The sequence below is a fragment of the Dromiciops gliroides genome, chromosome 1, assembly GCF_019393635.1.
Source record: "Dromiciops gliroides isolate mDroGli1 chromosome 1, mDroGli1.pri, whole genome shotgun sequence".
Lineage (NCBI taxonomy): Eukaryota > Metazoa > Chordata > Mammalia > Microbiotheria > Microbiotheriidae > Dromiciops > Dromiciops gliroides.
This window is the reverse complement of record NC_057861.1, coordinates 329,536,203-329,559,931: the sequence shown is the minus strand read 5'-3', so window position 1 is coordinate 329,559,931 and position 23,729 is coordinate 329,536,203.

The window sequence follows — 23,729 nt, the reverse complement described above, 5'->3', positions numbered from 1 at the left end:
TCTTATAAGCATATCAAAATACCAACATAAACATATAAACAGTAAGGGGAAAGCTTACAGGTCCTGTTCACCTATATTTTCATGTACAGTAAATAGACAGAGACATATCATCATCCTCATCAAAAAAGTTTCTGCTCTAGAATATCATCTTTTTGGTGGAAATGCTTACCAGGAAGGAATTTTACGTGTAAATGATTCATCTTAGTAATGTCATTGTAATTAATAAACTGATATGATAGTTTAGATGTAATTGTCCTGGGGTTTTGAGTAGCATGAAATTCTCCCAGGATCTGATCATCTTTATGTAAACAGGTAAAATTAAGTTCATAAGTCCCCAAAGTTCAAACCAACAAAGATGAGATCTACTCAAATATATGAGTAAAGAGACCAGCCTTTGAATGTCTCCAATAATTAGAATATTAAAATATTGGGATTTCTATGGATCTTCATTCTCTGCTTCTGTATTTTATAAAGAAACTGAGGTGTAGTGTTAGTGCTTTCCCTCTGTTGACTACCTCTCATTTTCACAAATTGTAAGTTCTTTGACAAGAAGAACTATTTTTTTGTCTTTCTTTGTATATCCAGCTCTTTTTACAGAGCCTGGCATAATAAAAGCTTGTTGATTTGATTTTGTGTTGACTTGACAAAGAGGTAAAGTGATTGGCCTAAAGTCATGAAATAAGTTTCAGAGTCTAGATTTAGAACTGGAGTCAACCTTCATCATGTAGCCAGTGTATGCGTATTTTATAAAGATTTAGGATATTGAAACTCAGAATAACTAAGTGACTTGCCCAACATTACACATCAAGTGATCTGGCAGAGATGCAAATTCAGTTTCTCTAACTTCAAATTAAAGGCCTTACATAAACTGTGGGCTCTTATGTATACCTATTATAGAATATACATAGTGTCTACATACATATTACACATACATATATATCATGTATACATGTATACATGTATACAACATACATCATAGTCCTCATTTGTGTATGTATGGTATGTGTATGCATACATATGTGTGTGTGATGTCTACACATATGTATTTTATAGATGCATGCATATGTCTCTACATATGAGATGGATTCTTTTCTATCCATACACATTCTATTTGAACATTTAAGTAAATGACTTCTTGACTTGACTTGTTGTTAACTTGATGAAAAGGCAACATGATCGGCCTTATTGCCTATCTACATAGTGAAATGCCTTTCTAAATAGGCATGAAACTCAATTTTTCCAAGTGGGAGTAGAATAATTCCTTTTTTTTCCCAAAAAAATCTCTTACCCATTTCACCTTTTAGATTTTCACTATGCCATCCGATTCTTCAAAAACCATGTAGATCCCCATCACCTACAAAATAAAGTCTAAATTCCTTATCTTGAATTGAAATCTTCCTACATTTTGGCACTAACTTAACACTCCAGCTGACATATCATGTTTATTCTTTCCTTTTTGTCTTTACTCATGTTATTCTTCTGCCTATGATATACTTCCGTTCCTTTGCAGATCCAAAACCTGTTCATCTTTCAACATCTAAAACTTATCTTCTCTAACAAGCCTTCACAAATTTCTCTAGCCCACAATGCTTTTTTCCTTATTTTGAATCCTTGTAATAATTATTGTTAGTACCACTGCTTTGTGATTTACCTCTTTGACCTTTTATTTTTGAGTTTCTGCAACTATTTATCATTTCTTCAGCTAGATTATAAACTAGGACAAAGCCCTGGTCTTTTCTATATCTGCCATAGACTTAACATCATGCAGTACCCATAGTAGGCTCTCAAAAAATATTAAATGAATGAGCATTTAAATTGTTAACTTCTTAATGTGAGTGGGACAATTTAATTTTTAGTGGGGCTTGATGAAGAACACACACACATAAGCCTATAAAACGTAAAACAAAACACTTAAATGAGGCAAGACTTGCCCAGTCCTTGTCAATATAATGCTTCCGTTTGACAAATAACTGACAAATAACGCTCAGATGCTCCAAAGCCTCATCACTTTGATTAGAGAGAGGAGGATGATAAGGGGGGGGGGGAAGGTATAAATTCCCTGAAAGAGCATTTGATCAAAGCACTAAGTGAGGGGGGGAATGGAAATCTAAAATAGATTAGAAAAGGCTGTGTATTGTGGCAATTAGGCTGTTTCTGAAAGGACTTCCACACCTAAGGTTTGCACCTGTGTGCCATTGATTGGCTAATTCCTTCTTTTTAAAAAGAAGCTGGCTTAGTTTGTTGTTACCATCTTCCTGTGGTGTTTTTTTTTTTCCTTTAAAAAAATTACTGCCAGCAAAATCATCACAGAAAATCCTTGAATACATGAGAGCCCACAGATTTATTCAGTGTATTCAAAGAGTGAATAATTTAAAGCTAGACATGCAGACACCTTTTTATAATTTTATTTCATTTTTTCCTGAGTCCATACTAGTGACACCAGTTTGGGGCAGAAGGTACCAGTACCTGGTCCTCACTATCTTGCCTCTTCCTCCCTCCTGGACCGTGGTACTTATTTTCACATTACTTCTCTCCAAATAAGAAAAAAACAAAAACCCTTTTCCCCCTTGACTCTTGGCATGGCTGCTGGCGACAGCCCACCACTGCAAATGCTTGAATAAATAGAGAATAGGAGATTTCTTCAACAAGTGAATTATTTAAATCTGCATATGCAATGAGACCTGTAAGGCAAAACTTCTGCTCATAAGACCCCCGGGCTCTTTGGAAGATATTTGATATGTAATTTCCTAAACTGCTTACTGTAGTTTTTGCATCTTATTGTTTATTTTACTCGAAATTGTATTGTCAGTAGGAAGGTTCCCAGAGAGAGTTCTTGATTGAAATATGCTTGGATGAGCATTAGGCTTTATTTTTTGTGCATGTAATAATATTAAATCTTCAAGTTATTGCCAGTTGGATATTTGCCAAGATCTGAATAAAAATGTGGTTTTTTTTCTCTCTTCTTTTTTTCTTCTTTTTTCTTTCCTCTCAGTTCTGTTTGGGAAGCTTAAATAATAGACATTTTCTCCTAAGTTAAGCAAGGAATGCTCAAAGGTGAATGAAAACTATTGATTAGTTAATATAAGCAGAAAAATGTTGATGGATAGTGAGTTCTGTGTTCCTGATCTATAGAGACTTGCTCTACTACCAAGGAGAAGAGGAAGCCCCACCCCATTTCCTGCTGTCCTCAGAATTTCAGCATACCCCTGTTTCCGGGTTCTCTTCCAAAGGTCAGGTAACTTGATCTCCAATTCACAACAGGCTTAAGAATGCTTTCTATAAATATACTACTTTTCAATTTGACATAATGTTGGTGATATTTATTAGGCACCAAAGATATGTCCTACATTGTAAATATCTATGGAATATAACAAGGGGAAAAAAGCTTAGGGGGAAATAAGATTTACATACATGACATAATCATTGAGCAATACAAGCCAGCATGTAAGATCATGGAATATAGAATCAGAAAGGACCTTGAAAATAATCTATCCCAATCCCCTCACTTTACAGATGAGGAGACTAAGGTCTGGAGAAATGAAGTGGCTTGGGTGACATCACATAAGTAACATGTACTCAAGTAAAGATTAAAAAAAAAATTATCAGTCTAATTCCATGGCCAAGGCTCTTTCCATTACACCATGTGCTGTCAACAGTCAAATGTGAAGCTTTTGGAATATTTCTACTGTTTCCGATCCAGAAAAAAATCAGGATTTATCTAGAATCCAAACTTCCCTAAACATTAAATGACCACATAATTTCTCTTCACTTTCCCAAAAAGCACATACAGACAGTAGCATGGGGACACACACATGCATACATTTTGGACTTGATTTCTATGAGAAAAAGACAAATGATTAACAAATGAGCCAATACCAGGAAAACACACACACACAATTTTCACAATTCACAATCCTACAAAAGTCACAAATTTCTCAATTTAGCTCTTGTCATGCTCTCTAGATGTTCCATATCTGTTTCTTTTTTCCAATTATACCTTACGTCCCCTGAGATAATATATACTTTTTCCCCCAGATTCCCCTAAAACACCAATCCCAGGGATTGATATAAAATAGGTAAATACTGATTGACTTATCAGTAATCTAATTATGGAAACTTTGATGACTTAGTGATTGTTATAGGAAGAAAAAGATGCAGTCAGTATTTTCTATCCTATATTGCATAATTAATTTCTAAAATTAACTGAAAGTTTAAAATCCTGCTATCCCACCCACCCCTCCATTAGAATATAGTCAGAGTAGTGTCAACCTTATTATTCCAGCATGGACAGGATAACAATTGGATATTCCCATCCTAATGTCTGAATACATTGTCAAGAAATCAGTTTAACATGAAGATATGGGGTGGAAGGGCATTGCCACTGAATCATTGGGTAGACATAACTGGGTGTACAGATAAAAAAGTTACTGTTCAACCATTTTTTTCAATATGCATGGATTTGTTGACTTGCTGGAGAATGTAGAAAGACTGCCCAAAAAACTAGTAAATTATTTAAATGCATTAAGAGAGGTATAGCTTCTAGAAATAAAGAAGTGATAATGCCTGCATACTCTGCCCTGTCATACCACATATGGAGAACTGTGCTTAGCCATGGGCATGATAGTATAAGAAGGATATTTGTAATTTTTAGCAGCTCTTTTTGTGGTGGCTAAGAATTAGAAATCAAAGGAATGCCCATCAATTGGAGAATGGCTAAACAATCTTTGGTATATGATAGTGATGGATTATTATTGTGCTGTAAGAAATAACAAGCAGGATGATTTCAGAAAGGCCTGGAAAGACTTGTATGAACTGATGTATAGTGAAGTGAGCAGAACCAAGATAACACTGTGCACAGAGACAGCAATATTGTTTGATGAAGAACTGTGAATGACTTAACTATCTCAACAATACAATGATCCAAGACAATCCCAAAGGACTATTGATAAAACATACTATCCACCTCCAAAAAAGGAACTGATACTGATTGAACACAGACTGACATGCTATATTTCATTTTCTTTCATTTTATTCTTTTGTTCATGTTTTCTTATACAAAATGATTAATATGGTAATGTTTTACATAATCATACATGAATAACCCTTATCTGATTGCTTAGCACTTCTTGGAGGGAGGGAAGAAGGGAAAAAAATTGGAACCCAAACCATAAAGAAAAATGTTTATTATTTTAAAAGAAGGAAGAAGAAAGAAGGAGGAGGAGGAGGAGGAGGAGGAAGAAAAGAAGAAGAAGAAGAAGAAGAAGAAGAAGAAGAAGAAGAAGAAGAAGAAGAAGAAGAAGAAGAAGAAGAAGAAGAAGAAGAAGAAGAAGAAGACGGCTATCAGTAGGCTAGAAAACAACCAGAGGTAGATAACCGGGACAATGAAAGGCCTTGAGAATAAATCATATGGTGATCCATTATGGGAACTGAGTGTGTTTAATTGTGAATTAGAAGACTCCATCAGGACATGAGATTTTTCCTCAAGTGTTTGAAGAGCTGTCATTTGGAAGAAAAAAAAATTATTTGTAGTTGCCCTGAGATAGTAGAATCAGGATCAATGGTTAGAAGTTGAAAAAAAAAATAAAACAAAACAAGAATTATAAAGCTTCCTATCAGTTATCACTATCCAAAGCAGATTGATAAGGGGTAGGATCCCTTTCCTTGAAGCTGAGTCTAGACAACCACTTATCAGATCCTTTCATGTATTTGTTGGAGTATCTGACTGCTGAGGTCTCTTACGAAACTCAAATTCTGTGGCTTTGTGATTCTACTTCTTCTTTGAAGTGGGCAGGATTCTGACATGCATTGGGATGATGTAACCCATCAGGCCAACAAATACAGAGATACCTTCTATAGCCAACAGTTAAAAGTATCATGAATTATTCTGATGTCCAAAAGCCAAGGAATGTCACTGAGGGAAGGATCTTAATCTTTGATCCTATCTTCTTTTCCACAGATGATGTCATAGCTAAGAATAATCTTTTTTCTCATTTATTTTTAGGAGTCGATGGTCAAGTAGAGAGGTGATTGCTGATTAGGAGTCATTAATAAATAAGACTTTGAAGAAATGGTTTTAAAAGTCAGCAAAGAAGCATAGGGAGCATAATAAGAGGATTGTATGTATCTGGGAAATTGAAAGTGACATAGTTTGGCTGGACAGTAGTGCATAGTGTGCGTGGAAAGGAAATATATAGATAGTACAAAGTTCAGAAAGGAGGAAGGTGCCAGATTGTGGAAAAAATTGAATGACAAGACAAGGACTTCCAACTTTAATCAGTATCAAAAGCAAGCCATTGATTTTAGACCAAAAGTGTAACAATGAAAACACTGAATAACAGTATGTTTGGTTATTTTTCTGGCACTGTTACAAAGGGTGGAATAGAGGGAAGAGAAGATGAAAGCTAATGCCATAGGGGAAATATCATAATAAGATACTCTTATTAAAAATAGGACACATCATATATTTGCAATGTGGAATCATCATGTTAATCATTTTCCTCATTAACTAGCTAGTATGGTGTTAAGGGAAAGTATAATTAATACAATAGTTAATGTGTTTATACATATATACATGTATATACATCTATACACATACACAAACACACACACACACACACACACACACACATATATATATATAAAATCTTAAAATTAAGTAGCACTGTACCTATTTATCTGGTATGACCGTTATTGAATAACTCTGAGACAGAAATACTAAAACAATGAATTAGGTCCATTTTACAAATCTATAAATGACAAGACAGCACAGTGTTGGACTGAGAGTGCTGGACCTGGAATCAGGAAGACTCATCTTTCTGAATTCATATCTGAACTCAGACACTTCCTAGCTGTGTGAACCTGGGCAAGTCACTTAACCCTGTTTGCTTCATTTCCCTAATCTGTAAAATGAGCTGGATAAGGAAATGGCAAACCACTCCATTATCTTTGCCAAGAAAACCCCAAACAGAGTCACAAAGCATATGGCATGATTGATCTCCAAATCCATACTGAAAGCTTTTCTTGCCTAATAGGACCAGACAGAGCCAGTATTTCATTGATATAACTTGAGAATTCCACAAATAAACTCTATTAGAACAAGGGCATTAACACAGTCAATCTGTTGTCCACAAGAGTTTGGACACAATGCAGACATATACCACCATCACCCCCCCCCCCAAAAAAAAAAAAGAAAAAAGCATTCTTGCCCAGGGTCACACAGCTAGTAAGTGTCTGAGGCCAGATTTGAACTCAGGTACTCCTGACTCCAGGGCCGGTGCTCTATCCACTGTGCCACCTAGCTGCCCCTAGCATCCACATTCTTAAAAGAAAAGTTAAATAAGTTATGGGTGGAAATAGACAGTAAAAATATACCAGTGGAAAATCTCAATTTTTTCCCTCAGAAAAAAAAAAAGAATGTGGATGCTATACCATTTGGTTCATATGTTTAGAATTAATATTACTTCATTGTCTATGATACTTTTTAGCAAGATGTAATTTCCCTGCTTATCTCTTTTAATTAGGTTTTTTTTTTGCTTGTTTTGTCTGAGATCATGATTTCTACCCCTGCCTTTTTTACATCAGCTGAAGCAAAATATATTCTACTCCGGCCACTTATTTTTACCCTATGTGTCTTTCGCTTTAAGTATGTTTCTTGTAAACATAATAGTATCAATTATGGCTTCAAATCCATTTTGCTATTCCATTTCATTTAATGAGTGAGACCATCCCATTCACATCCAAAGTTATTATCATTGTAGATTTCTCTCTATCTTCTTTTCTTTTTTCCCTCTTTTCACCCTGTCCCTCCTCAAAAATCATTTTAGTTTCTGATCATTGCCTCCTGTAATCCTCCCTCTCTCTTATCACCCCCTATCTTTTGCTTAGCTTCTTGTCCTCCTACTGACTTGTTGGATAAGATAGGTTTCTATATCTACTTGAATGTGTGTTCTTCCCTTTAGATGAGAGTGAATTTCAAGCATTACCTATCTCTCATCTTCTTTTTTCCTCCCTCCCCTTTTTCTTCCTTCCTTTCCCCCTTCCCTCTTTCTATCCTTCCATCCTTCCTTCCGTCTTTCCTTCCTTCCTTCCTTCCTTCCTCCCCTCTCCTTGTCCACATGGGAAATCATACACTTATGTGCCCAAAAGAATATACTTTGCCGAAAAGAATATAAAGTTTGCTTGCTTAAACCTTGAAAAATACCCTCAGGTTTGGGGGCTAGATATTTTTTTCTTGCCTACTCACTTATTCTATCATTTTTCCCAAAAACATTGTAACAATTGACCTTTTTGTCCTATGTACTTCATTTATGATTTCTTGAAATAGAGCTCTGAAAACTCAGGCTTTAATAAAGCCCATTAGCATTTACATGGAGCTGCTTCACTGTGCCTTAAACCCAAATTACTCTGGTTCTCACTGACTGTCTAGTAATAGATCTAGCTGTAATGATTGGAATGACATCATCTGCTGGAGAGTTATTGTAGGAAAGCTCTGCCATGAGGAGAAGGTGTCTGAGGGCAAGCCATGCGATCAGGTCCTTGGCGTCAGGAAGTAATGTTTGCTTGTGGTTACTGTCTATCAAAGCTACCTGCCAATCAACTTGAAGAACCTCCCATTTCTGGGAGGCAGACACGAAGTAGAAATCCAATGCTGGTGGAGGGCTTCTTCCTCTTTTGGGTTCAAGACATCGGCTTAGTAGCAGGACTTTATGTGGGAGGTTAGGAAGGCTAGGATATCCATGCTATAAGAAATCTGTTCTCAATCTTTCTTTCTCTTTACTATCTTATATCTTTTAATAAACCCTTAAAAGCCTAGACTCTTGGTGAATTTATCAGTGATTTTAGCCAGTTTCCCCCTAAAACTGGGGTGGACAGATTAGAACCCACATTTATATTTTTAAACAACACATAGCCCAAGCCTCACTTGGTGATTGTTTGTGTTTTGATGGATCAGAGTGACTGTAAATAGCAATTGTTTCTTCTCCAGCCAGAAATCCTGAGGGTCTTCCCCTTCTAGATTCATTTTTTTTTTTTGAGTAAGCTAAATAGGCCATCTTTTGCCTCATTTCTTACCTAGCCTTAAATCACTGAATGGGTGTTGCATCAGACAAACTAATACCTAGGAAAGACCTTAGCTTAAAAAAAAACAAACAAACAAGTTCTCCCACTGCATCTAGGGTCATCTCCGGTTGTCCTGGTATATATTTTTCCATTGGACTCAAATCATTCTGGAGGAGAGTGAGGCTGATGACTTTGCAAAGTCCTGCCTCACCTAAGTCCAATTCACTTGCAAGTCAATACATCAGCCTCCTGATGTCATTGATCCTTTTCAATAAAGAAAGAGGAACAACAACAATCTGTTTTGGAGTGGTAAAAGCTCCCCAGAATTCTTATTGCTGCTGCTGCTATTGCTACAGCCTCCAAGGCCCACACCTGATTTTATTGCCACCATACACTCTGGACCAGTCCTCACCCTTTCCATCTGACCTCCTAAGTTGTCTTAGGCTGGGAAAACGGGTTACCCTGACCTTTTGGTGTCTCTGCAACTCCAGAATTTGATTTGATGATTTATTTTTAAGCTTTTTAGAGGAAAATGTTGGGAGATTTCTGTTCTACTCTTCCATCGTGGCTGTTTCTCTGCCCCAGAGGACTCTAACAACAGTTTTAATAGGGAGTACCATAAAAAATTATAATCTCCAAGATCCAGAAAATAATAAGCTTTTGAAACATAAAAATAGCAGAAATAATGAAAATTATGTAGGAATAGGACCAAATACATGCCATTTTTGTCATTCTCTCTGCTATTAGAGCTGTACTGAAAATGTTTCAGTTAGCTTACATTCCAATACTTTTAATCAGAGAAAAAAATCATTATATTTACCTGTTCAATATTTAAGAGAACATTAAAAAGAAAATAATTATAGCAAAATAGTAATAAAAACAGTTCTTCAGTCTATAGCCAACAGGAATCTAAGTTCAAAGGAGAAAAGATGAACTGTTTATACTAGGACAACTGACAATATTTTCCTAGAAACTACAGTGTTTTGGAATGAGAAACAATGGCCATTTGGAACATCCTGATTATCAACTACCTCTAATTCCTTAAGTATGGAGAAAAAAAAAGCTATAGGTTTAGAAAAAAACTATCTAAAGTCCTTTGAAAAAAATTAAAATTAAATGAAAATAATGAAATAGAAATATATTTTATAATGGTATGTATTCATATATGTACATGTATATATGTGCATTTTTATTTTTATACTACCTCTCCCTATCCCCAAGAACATAAAAACCTACTATTCTCCTTTGACTTATCATTGCATTAAGGTGTTCTGTTATATATTATCCTCAAATCCCCTTCTCAAGTGCCTCATCATGGCCCAAAAGATCACTGGGCATTGCCATTTCACTTGCTTTTCCACTCCTTACTTTTAGCCATTTTCATCTACTTTGCTACTCACTCTCCTATAATATGCTTTTTCTCTCAACTGTGGTAGGTTTCTTGAAAGTTGGCATTTTCCAAGGTCATGCCTATGAATCACAATCTCTATCAGGTCACATCAAGCTGGAAAATCTTTCAGAATGGTTCTAATGATGAGTGAAGGAATGAATGATTAAATGAAAGAACATTAATTGAACATTTATTAGGTGTTAAGCATTTACTAAACATCATGGGTACAAATACAAAATCCAGACACACCCTGTCTTCAAGGAAGTTACAGTTGACAACAAATACGGGGTAGCAGTGGCTGGAGAAGACTATTTAGTCCCAACAAATTACAACTATAGAAAGCTGAAGAATGGGACAGCGGATTGAAATGTCCTTCAAAAAACCAATGGTAATATTGATTTGATTACTTTTCCCAGATGGATTATATGACTATCCTCTCAATTAGCTAAGCAGGTTAAGTTTAGATAACTTATAATCCAGTTTCCCAGGATGAATTTTCACTTGTAGAAACTGTCAAAAAATGTTTTTCTTTACAGGCTTATAATGGTGCATCAATGTATCAGTGAATGGACTACCTTCATGGATGAAATCACAGATCCTTGAAAAATTGAAGTCAGAAGTGATAACAATTTTTATATATCTCTACCATTGGAATGAGAAAAGGCACTTATTAAGGTCTATGTGCCAATCACTATTACAAGCTTTGGGGATAAATAAAGGTAGTCCCTGCCCATAAGGAATTTATAATCTAATAAGGAATGACAACACATAGAGTGGCCAGGGAAGGAAGTTTTGGTCTGAAAAGCACAGTGATGGTGAATGGAATCAATCCTACTTTTTTCCCCAATGTTTGACTTTTTCCCAAGTCAAAAGAATTATCTGAGTTGAGAATCCTAAGTCTTACACAAAGGCATTCTCACCCCAAGGTATATGATACAGTTTTCCAGATAACTTTGAATAAGAATGAGGGTCCTTTATTCACAGTCCTAATTTTAACCATCTCAGAATGTTCCATGGGGCTGTTGGATTTTAGAAATACTTTTGTGGCATATATAAGTCAACTATCTGTTGAAATGAAAATACTAATAAACAGGATGAATTGTGGCTTAATTTGCATATTCTGCCTATTAGCTGTGGGTTTGGCTCATTCTCCGTAAGGTTTTTCCCCATTACCCTCGTAATTGAAAGCTGACTTCGGTAATAAAGGTAGACCCAATTCTTCATCTAAGCAACAAGCCAGGGGGGAATTAAGTACTTGGCAAGAGGAGGTAACAAAAAAAAAATCTCTTTTTTTTCCCCATCTCCAAGGAAGATGTACTCCTTCTGGAGCACAGGAGGCTTTGGTGATATTTGTTATTACATGGTTTTGGTTTTAGCTTTCTTTAGTTTTCTTTTGTTTTCTTTGCTGTGAAGTTTGAGGACAGTTAGATTGAACTGTACCAATGTTCTCATTTCTGGAACCTTCATTATTTTGAACTAAAGATTTATTGTTTCTTTTTTTGGAGGATGTTGCTTGTATGCAATTATGTTGGCTTAATTATAGTTCATCCTATATATATTGTTGTGTGACCTCATGGTCTCTTTGTTGTGGGCTGTCGCTGTCAGGCCTAATCCCCAGAAAGATGTAAGTACATTAGAATTCATTACAAATAGAAACCAAAGAAGTCCAACTTTAGGCAGGCAACAGCTCAGGAAAAGAGAAACGACTGATCCTCACACTTGCTGCCTTTAGAGATAAAAACAGAAAGGCCAGGTTACAAGTGTTCAAAGAAGCATTCATCCCCTCATCTTAGAATGTAAATGCTAGATCACAGATATCCAGTTTCTCACTAGAAATCTGAGGCATTTTCCCACTATTGCTCTTTGAAAAATGAGGAAGTTGGCAGTTTTTCTCATATCCTTTTCTCTTTTCCAGACTCCTCTCCCCCATCCTCTCTCACATTATCTCTTTCTCTCAAAATCTGCCTTCAGGAAAATATTTGAAACTCATTCACAATCAGATGGAAATGATGGATAATGACTTCTCAGGAATTAGATGGCTAAGGGAAAAACATCCAGAATAAGGAATGGAGGGATGCCTCCCAAGTGATATTGCCAGATGAGTGGGGTTTGGAAGAAATTTAGGAGATGCTAATACTCAGTAGGCCAATAGACATATCAGTCAATCAGCAGATGTTTGATTCTATTTTTGCCTGAGACAGTAAGGCAAAAGAGAAGATAGAAATATAGAAATTCTAGATACTTGTGCAGTGAAATATTCTTTTAGGGAGGTGAGAAATGTTCCAGTGCTCCTGAAATTACCTTTCACAGCGAGCCAGCTTTTTCATCTACTCTTGTAATATGTTATTCTTTTGATTGAACTTAGCACTGGACTACATGGCCCTGTTGAAACCCCTATATTGGTGAGAATATATTAGATGACAAACTTCACTGGTGTCTGCCATGAATACCAGTGAATATTTCTTTTTAATATAAAGGCAAGTGTCTGTCACTCACTAACTTAAATCATTTAAACTCTGTGGGCTTCAGTTTCCTCATCTATAAAAATAAGCATGACTTCAAAAGATATGGGTGCCTAAATGAAGAATCCTTTCCATCTCTTAATCTGTAATCCCTATGATCCACCATAGAATCTTCATTCCTTTAGATTAAGACTTGATGCCCATTAATATGACCATCCCTTAGGAAATATTATATATAATGAATCTTTTCCTGTTAGATTAGAAAAAGAAATGGCATTTGTCCCTTATTTATAGAAATAGCAAATAAAATATTGAAGTAACAGAGCGTAGGCTAGAACCCAAGTCCTTTGGAGTGGAAGACAGTGCTTGCTTTTGGCAACCTACATGTGAATTAGTGCTTAATAAGTTTTAATAAGGATTAGATCAAGGACAAATGCAATGGTTCCTGAGGGTGTATGGGTGGAGCAGGAAAAGATTCACTGCTTGGAGATACCACAGACAAAAAGAAGACAAATTGCACAATTCCATTCTATGTATCGCTCTGGCTCTAAGATTTTTGTTTCTAACTAGGATCTCTGACTGAGATCAGAGAACTAGTCTTATAGCTTCAGACTGTGACCACCAGTAATGTTCAGGACTGATTACTTGTTGAGAATTCATCTAGTCTCTATGCCCCTGGCTTATGGTCATAGTTTCAATAGAAACACTGCATTCCAGATAGTCAGTCATTAAGCATTCATTAATTGCCTACTATTTACTGCATATTCCATAAGAATATATGAACTGACAAGACGAATGTGGAAATGTGTTTTACACGATTGCATATGTATAGCTTATATCTGATTGCTTGCCATGTTGCTGATGGAGGGCAGGGAACAGAGGGAAAAATTTTGGATTTCAAAATCTTTCAAGAAATGAATGTGGAAAATTGTCTTAACATTTAATTGGGGGGAATACAATACTGTTAAAGAAAAAAAGAAAATATGCACTGGAGAGACAAAGAAAGGCAAAAGACAGTCATTCTTAAGGAATACAGGAGTTAATAGAGAAACAACATGCAAACAACTATGGTCAAAAAAATACACAAAAGATAAATTAGAGATAAACAGAAGGAAGGCACTAGTATTAGAGGGCACTTCTCAAAGAAGATTGGATTTTAGCTGGCTCTTGAAGGAAGCAAAGGAATATAGGGGGGTAGAGATAATTAGGGGGAGTATTCAAGGCATGAGGAATAACCAGTGAAAAGCCCTAGTGTCTAGAGATGGAATATCCCATTTGAGGAATGGGAACAAGGCCAATATTCCTGGTGCATAAAGTATACAGTAGCATATACTTCATAAGGTGAGTAAGGTGTAAAAAAAAAAAAAGATCAGAAAGGTGGGAGAGAGAGCTGTCTGTGAAAATTTTGGAATACCAAATGGGCTTACATACAACCCTACATCACTGAGGGCCACAATCCTCAATACTGAACTTTCAGGGGTAGTTAGGGTCTTTCAGGATAGGAATAAGGGAAGGAATGGCACCTAGAAAAAGGGTCAGCATTACTAGTCTGATGGAATGGGGTTGAGATGGAGCAATACAAAGCTACCCAAAAGCTACCAAGCAAACCAATCCACTAGAAGATACTTAACAATTATCCATTCTGTGGCTTCTAAGGAGGACCTTTTAGTTGTCACAAAGAAGACACTATATCTAGACACTAGGAGTTTTTTCTATTTATTCGTGAGGTCTGAACCTCTCTAATGACTGATGTCTGAGGTGCTGAAAATCCCATAACTACCTTTTGTCTTTCTTTGTTTTTTTTTCCATCCACCTCACCCCCCTCTCTTTTTCTTCTCACTGCAGTAAAATATAATTTGGCCGAAATAATGAGATTCAATTGCTCATAAGTAAACTGGAGCTTAAACAGAGGCAGGCTGGCAGTATTTGTTGTTGAGTTTTCTATTTCAGTGACAAGCTTTATTATTGACTTGTTCTTAACACATTTTCCATGGGCTACGAATTTGGCAAAAACAACAAAGAAAAAGATGGATGATAGATAGATAGATAGATAGAGGCAGAAAGAGATGGGTGGATGGATGGATGGATGGATGGATGGATGGATGGATGGATGGATGGATGGATGGATGGATGGATGCAAAGTTCTATTTTATTTCTCTTTCAGGGACTTCTCCAAGCCTAATTTTTTTTGATCTATACTTCTTTCCTTCTTTCTTTCCTTCCTTCCTAGAGGGGATAAGAAAAAATTCCCTGAAAGACTACATAAATATAATAAATAGGGGGCAGCTAGGTGGCACAGTGGATAAAGCACCGGCCCTGGATTCAGGAGTACCTGAGTTCAAATCCAGCCTCAGACACTTGACACTTACTAGCTGTGTGACCTTGGGCAAGTCACTTAACCCCCATTGCCCCACAAAATATATATATATATATATAATAGTATTAACCCTATTCTACAGATCTACATCTTCAGTACATCACCCCCAAAAGTACCCATGTAATGTTATGGGCTATTTCACATGTACAGAATGGACCTTGGGTATCTTCAAAATGTATGGAACTACTTAATATGTATGGGATTCAACCATTAAAGTTTGGAGAGGAGGGGAGGGAAGGAGGAAGGAAGTAAGGAAGGAAGGAAAGAAAGAAAGAAAGAAAGAAAGAAAGAAAGAAAGAAAGAAAGAAAGAAAGAAAGAAAGAAAGAAAGAAAGAAAGAAAGAAAGAAAGAAGGAGGGAGGGAGGGAAAGACGGAAGGACAGAAGGAAAGGACCATCAAACTAGGAAAGGGAGAAAAGGGGCTATTTCATAGACTCTAGGAAATTGAGCTTTATAAAACAGATTATATTAGAGCTCTGTGTCTTTCTTTACAAAACAAGTTTTATTTTGGTTTTGGTTTTGTTTGTTTTGTTTCATTTTTGTTTTGTTTTGTTTTCACCTGGAGCAAATAAATACACAAAAAGTCTGAGCATAGATTTCAGGAGGTTTTATATATTGGTGAGAAAAATCACATCTTTACTTTCACTTACTTCTAAATGAAATTAAGCACATCCTTTGATTATAAAAGTAGACAAAAACCATGGTAATATAAGGCTTCAAAAGATTTCCAAAGATATTCTTGTAATCCCCCCAACAACAACAACAAAAGAGTTAAGAATCCCTGTTCTATAGGTTTTGGTAGGGGAATGCTATAAATGGAGCAATTGTGTCCCTTTGTGACCACTGCATGACTCATCCTAGTCATGTACCTTTTTTGCCTAGTTCTATTCTCAGCTATATCTTAAGAGATTATCTCATCCAAATGTCTCATTTTAATGTGTATTTATGCATAGAGAAATCATATTGAAATTGTTATTTTAATGAGATAAAGTGAGGCATAGTGGACACATTACTGACCATGGGTTCAGGAAGACCTCACTTTACCATGTCTCTAACATGAATTAGCTGTATGATCATCAGCAAAAAGCCTTTCAAATACAGCAAAGTCGACAGTCTATACGGACCATTAGAGGAAGCTTCCATCATGGCAAGAGGAAGGAAGTCCCACACCAATATAATACCAGGTCTCTACTTCTTCCACTCTAATAGCTCGCAATGATCCCTTAGATTGTAGGTTGCTGTAAGTTTTTTTCTAAATCTGTTTGTGATCTATTATCTGATTTGATCTTTATGACAACTTTGAGAAGTAGGGGGGAAAGTTTTATTCTCCTTTATCAGATATTGTAACTGGAGACTGGAGAAAATATATTTGAATTGTTCAAGGCAATTTTCTAAGCATGTGAAATAGAACATGGAACATCAAGGAAGTACAGTTCTATTTAAAGTCACATGTCACAAATCAAAATGGGTCTTGGAAGCCTGTTTTAATCGAGAGACCTGTAATCACTGAAGGAAGAGTGAGAATAGGGTCATTGAAACATTAACTTTAATATCTTTGGTGACACCCTATTAAAGTCCTAATGGTTCTATGTGTCTTCTGTCTCTCCGGGATTGGGAAGGAAAAGAAAAATAAGTCCCTATATGTGTGTATACACACATACAGATACATATAAACATATATGCATACAAACATGTGTTTGTGTATACATATATACCTTTATATATGTGTGTGTGATATACATCTATATACATATACATGTGTGTCTATATATGTATATGTATATATACACACATAATATCAATCCTAATCTAGATTTCACATATACTTGTGTGTGTATAGACACAGTCAAAACAGTCAGAAAGAGACAGAGGCACAGACAGACGGGCAATTAGACAAAGAAACAGCAATGGAAAACGAGAGAGGAGGGGAAAGGAGGGGAGGGGAGAGGAGAGGAGAGAAGGATTGAATGGAAGCTAAGAGCAAACAGCATCTGATGCTCAACTCCAGATATTTACCCTCCTTTGTAGAGGGAAAAACTGATTCTAACTGCTATAATCAGATTTTACAAAGGGCTGAGAAACTGAAGCACTTTCAGTAGAAGCATGGCTTGTATGAATACTATTTGTGTCCTTAAGGGTAAGTGTTAGATGTGAGACAGCATAATGATTCAGAATCTTGCAAATGGGCTTAACTGAGCACAGTGTGGGACCGTGAAAGACATTTTTTACCCAGGAGAGATGAAAAGATAGATGAAAATATAAGTTGAATGATGGAGAAAACTTCTTTGCCTGTACCTCTATTTCTATCCCTCCCTCTGTCTCTATCTTCTATCTGATATGGTTATGACTATAGCTTAATATGCAATCATAAAGTGATAGAATTCTGGACCTGGAATTAATCTTATAAGATCATCTAGTCCAACCCCATCACTGATCAAAAGATCAGTTTCTTCATCTGTAAAATGAGCATAATAATGCAAGAACTGTCTGCTTCACCTAAGTATTATGAGGTTTAAATGAGACTTGTTAATTTTGTTTTATATGAGATATTGTACTTTTTGGTATACATCACATTTTCTCACCACTGATCAGTACTGTAAATAATAAAAATACCATCACCACTTGATTATAGAGGAAGATGGTATCAATATAAAGCACCATTATTACCATTAAGATCCCATGATTCTATTTTTATATGTATATATGCATGTGTGTATACATCTATACATTGCATTGTCTTGATAGTAATGATAACTTATGTTTACATACATTCACCATATTATTTTGAATTCAGATGAGGAATATTAACATGTACATGTCTCTATATAATATATGCATATATTTATATCTCTGTATACACATATATGCATGTATGTTTGTGTGCGCATGTCATGAAATACACATGTGAGAACCTGTGTATTGTGTGAACATATCATTTAATTTTCTTTCTGTCCCCAGTGAGCAGCATAGTGCCTGGCATGTAATAGGTACTTGATAAATGTTTATTGACTGACTGCATGTGTGTGTATGCAGACAGAGACTAAGCCTTTAATTTCATATGTAAAGAATTAATTGTTATTTGAGGTTTTTATGCCTCAGCGCGCACTGGCCTGGGGCTCCGCAAACCGCACGGTGTTCCACCCACTGGTTATAGCCATTTCCAGGGCTCTGGCACGTCATCACCACTCACTGATGGGACCCATGGGATGGCCGCTCTGACAGTCGCATGACTGCCCTCACTAGGCTTCCAATCATTATAATTTTGCCAGGCCCATGTAGGCATCAGCGAGTGGTGATGACGTGAGGTGCCAGCGCCATGGCAATGGCTACAACCAGTGGGTGGAGCACCGTGCAGTTTGCGGAGCCCCAGGCCAGTGCGCAGAGGCATAAAAACCTCCAATAACAATTAATTCTTTACACATAGGAATACAGAACTTCTGGATAATCTTCTTCTACGAAAGCAGGTCAGCACTTTCTCTTAAATTCATAATCTGAGTTGTCTAAAACTCTTACATATTGAGCAACTTGCCCACGATCACACAAGCAGTATGTGCCAGGAGTAGGGATTGAACCCAGGTATTCCTAGGTTTGATGCTAGCTCTCTAACCACAAAACCATACTTCCCATTTCTCTGTCTCTGTCTCTCCTCTCTTGCTTCATACACACACATGTAACATATACATACTTATATGTCCATATATTATATAGATGCATATATATGTATGTATATGTTTATGTGTGTGTGTATTGTGTGTTTATCTGGATCTCTGGTTTGGTTGAGGAAACAAAATTTTTATATAGATGCTACTTCCACTGATACAAAGCAGCCTGGAACACTGAAAAGTTAAGTGCGCTGCCTAAGCTAATATAGTTAATGGAAGTATCTTAGAGAAGACCTGAATTCAGACCTTCCTGACTTTGAGTCCAGCCCTGTATCCACCCACCCACTTGGCTTCTCTGACTATAGATATAGGTGCAGTTATACATTCTCACAAATAGGTATCAATTGGAATGAGCCATAGTTTGAGAGTTAAGAATGGAACATTCTCCGGACTGATTTCTAGGTTCTAGGCATGTCCTTAACATTAAATAACTGTGACCTTATGTAAGAACAGTAATAGTCATAATATTTCACTTTAATGTATCATGTTAAGGTTTAAAAAAAAACACATCCCTCAGAATAACTCTGTGATGTAGGTAAAAGCAAATTCTGGTTTTGTTCCCAAGAGATTCAGATTTGAAACCAGGCACTGACATTTACTGTTGGTGTGACCTTGGACAAGATACTTAATGTCCTAGTCTGAGTTCCCTCAGCTACTAAATGCAGTTAATTTGAGCTACTTGCCTTATAGGGTTTTTAGGAGGAAAGCTTTAAGCTTGTGTGTGATAATGTATGTATATGCATGCAATCCTTCAAGTGCTTTATAGATGAATTATGATTGTCTTCTTTTGATAGATAAGAAAAACTGAGACTTGGAAAGTTTAATTGATTTTATTTTATATAACGAGCAAGTCATATAGCCAGGACTCAAAACTATGTTCTTCTGATTTCAAAACCAAAGGGGAACCTGTATCCTTCAGAGGTTTTTGGTCCCTTTCATTCAAAGTAGAGATCAAAGAGGGCACAGCATAGTTGATCAAAGAGTTCTTGATTATTCATTCACCTGGGCCAATGAGAATTTTCATTCAAAGTTTGCTTTAACAAAATCCCCTTCCCCACTGCTGCCTACTCAAAATAGAAAAGAAAAAAAATTCTCCTTCTCTTGACTAATATTAAATGTTTGGTACAGCACCATGATAACAATTACAGTACCACAGCCATCATCACTACTACCACTTCCACCACCAGCATCATAATTATCATCAAGATCATCATTAATATCATGTCATCATCACCAAAGCACCTAGGTAGAGAGATGGAGAAAGCATTTGACTTGGGGCCAGAAACTCCTTAGTTTGAATACAACCTCATATACTTATTAGTTCTGTGTTATTGCTTTTCAGTCCTTTCAGTTGTCTGACTTTTCATGACCCCATTTGGGATGTTCCAGGCAAAGATAATGGAGTGGTTTGCCATTGCTTGCTCCGGTGTACTTTACAGATGAAGAAACTGAGGCAAATAGGGTTAAGTGACTTGCCCAGGGCCCCACAGCTAGTAAGTATGGCCAGATTTGAACTAAAAAAGATGAATTTCCCTAGCTCCCGTTATAGCATTCTAGCCACAGCACCACCTAGATGCTCAAAATAGCTCTATAACCTGGCCAAATTATATAACCTCTTTCGCCTTCACTTTCCTCATCTATAAAATGGGGATAATAATTGCTTCTACCTCACAGAGATGTTTTGAGGATCAAAGGATATAACACATCCAGTGCTTTGCAATCATTAAAGTGCAATATAAATGCTAACTATGCTAGCTCACTTTATCATCATCACTGTCATTGTTATTACTATTGTAGACCCTAATTCTCATTTCAGCTCTGAAAGGCAAAACAGCTCAACTTCCCATATTCCCACAGGGACAAATTCATTACTGTACAAAAATTAAATGGTCTTCCTTTGGAGGTAATGAATTCCTTAAAACTGGAGATGTAAATTAGAGAAATCAAATGTTTTGCAACAAGTTTGGCAGGGTTTGGAATTTATTACTGAGTGTTCTATTAAGCCCATCCATGAGGAGAGATACCTATCTAAAGGAGCACAGTACAGTCTTCCTTCATCAGCCTTTGCTTTCTGCCAGTGGGTTCCTGCTGCCACATACTGACAAATTAAGCTCTAACCTGGGCTTCTGGTATATGCTTTAAGGAAGGGGACCACAACGAGTTCCTGGTTGGGTCAAGGGGAACAAGCCTAGTTCTTTGGATAATCACTGGGAAAGATCACCCTGGCAGCAAGCAGAGAATAATGCATTAGTCACACTTTAATATGGCACAGAGAATACAGAGGCAGATATCTCAGGAAATAGATAGGGGAGAGAGAAGGGTATATAGAGCCAGTTATATAACTGAGAATAGGAGTTTGGAGCACACCAGCAAAGTGAATGTGTAAAAACTGAAGGACCATTCCAGAGGCAAAACTTTGGGTTTCCATTCTTATAGGGTTGGGGGTGGGGGTGGGGGCTGCAGACTAAGGTTTAACCATACCATCTTAGGGTTGACTCATTAGTATATTAATGTCATCTGAAAGTTATCAAGACTACCTTAGGCTTATCTCATTAACATTTCTCTGGTTTCACTGCCCATGCCTGGTCCTTATCTAAAGTTTACAGGCCAAAGGCCATTTATTGGGGACTAGCTTGCTTTTCTGGATGTGGCCTTAATTAATTTAAGAGTCAGTTTTGACTGGGGCAGCTAGGTAGCATAGTGGATAAAGCACTGGCCTTGGATTCAGGAGGACCTGAGTTCAAATCTGGCCTCAGAAGCTTGACATTTACTAGCTGTGTGACCCTAGGCAAATCACTTAACCCTCATTGCCCCCCACACACAAACACACACACACAAAAGTCAGTTTTGGCAAATGTCTTCTATGTTCTTCCTTAACCTTTTAGTTCCTATTTCCTTTTGTTACCTTACATTGTCTACTTATGTATTTGCTCACTATACTAACTGGAGAGATGGTCGAGGAAGAAAGGAAAGAAGGAAGGAAGGAAGGGAGGGAGGGAGAATAATTTGGCACTGGGCAAATCTATAACTAGGGTTGAGATACAAAAATTTTGCCCCAGGGTGCCAAATTTAAAGTGCACTGATACATTTTAAGGACTTTAGAAGTATAGAATCAACAGTGTTTATTATATCATTAGAAAAATTGTTTAAAAAATCAGAAAATACTATGTTAAACTACTATGACAACACACAAACACGCACACACAGAATGAGAAATTGATACATGTCCTTTGCTCTGTAGTCTATTTGTGGTAATTGCCCAATGTGCAAATATTCCTCAGTCTTGTTCTAGTATCTGCGGTATACTCTTCTAGACAAAACAGGGGAGAAAGTCATCATGATAATCTCTTCCTAAATTTAATCTTTTTTTATCTTAACAAAAATAGGAATTCTTAAATCACCCCCCCACACACACACACACACACAAGATCATTGGACAACCAGATAGTTGGGCTAAATGATAAGGTCTTTGCAAAGTCACTAAGAAGGAAATAAATGCTTACTGGAATTATTTAAGGAGATATCCCAGAGGAGGTAAAACTTAAGGTGGGTTTTCTAGAATGAAAGCTTGGGTTAGGATAGAGAAGAGAGAGAAGTCTACGTAAAAGCATAAGATATTAACAATAGGAAGGAGAAAAAAAAAGAATATGTTGCAACTGGGAATACTCAAAGGGCCAGCCCCAAGATACAATGTAGTTATTCAAAAGGACAGCAGGGGACTAGCCTGGCAGGAACAGAAAATTCATGTTAGGGGGATACACAAGATAGACTGGATCTGTAGAGTGGGACAAATAGTAAATGGCTTAGAACTGGAACAAAAGTTCCCTTTTTAGTTACAGGCACTCTCAGTTATATTTTACATTACTAGGTATATAGGGTATACAATCATTGTTGTCTTATGACATTCATATGGGATGTGCACTGAAGACCTAGATTCGAATCCTCATTGTCACGTAGAACCTGTGTGGCTTTAGAGAAAACATTCTACCTTATCTTGATTTCCTTATCTTCAAAATTAGAGGGACAAACTAGATGACCTCTAAGATCCCTTTGAGCTCTAATGTTTTGTGATCTGAATTAAAGATGTAGTGAAGCCCCTTTAAAAAGAAATGTTGTTTTGTTCATATGAGAATTCCACAACTTTCAAATTCCCAAGGTCACATTCACCTTTTCAGTTTGAATGGAATCCAGGAAAAGGAAGTCATTTTAATTGGCCTTATTTTGTATTTGCAATCATTTTCCCACCTAAAATCTTTCAACCCTCCTAAAAGGCCTCCCCCTTTTTAAAAACAATGTCTTCTTCTGTCTCAGATTGGTATTAACTCTTCATGTGCTTCCAGTTCTCTTCTCTGTGGAGCCTTTCCTCCTCTTTCCTTCTAACTGCTATGCCTCATTCCCATAAGTACTTGCTTTTGCAAACATTATTCTGTATATGGCTTGCTAGTAGTTGACTTAGATACGACACAGTTTTCTCCATTCAGCTATAGTGGTAAGAAATATCTCTCTGGGAGTGAAAGGTTTCCAGAGTCACTCAACTTAGTGGAACAGCTAACCTGTGTGAGAGGATGGGCAACCACATCAAGGTGTTTTAGCATGCTCTCAGGAATGCTGTTTATAGTCACTGCACCACAGTCAACAGGTGAGAGAGCCCCAGCATCTGCCGGGGGGAGAACTGGAAATTATGGAAGTTTATTGCGTTCCATTCATCATGTCGGGCTTGTTAGCATGCTGTTTTATGGCCACATTGCTCCACAGTGGAACCGTTTTAGTGTGCAAACTCTA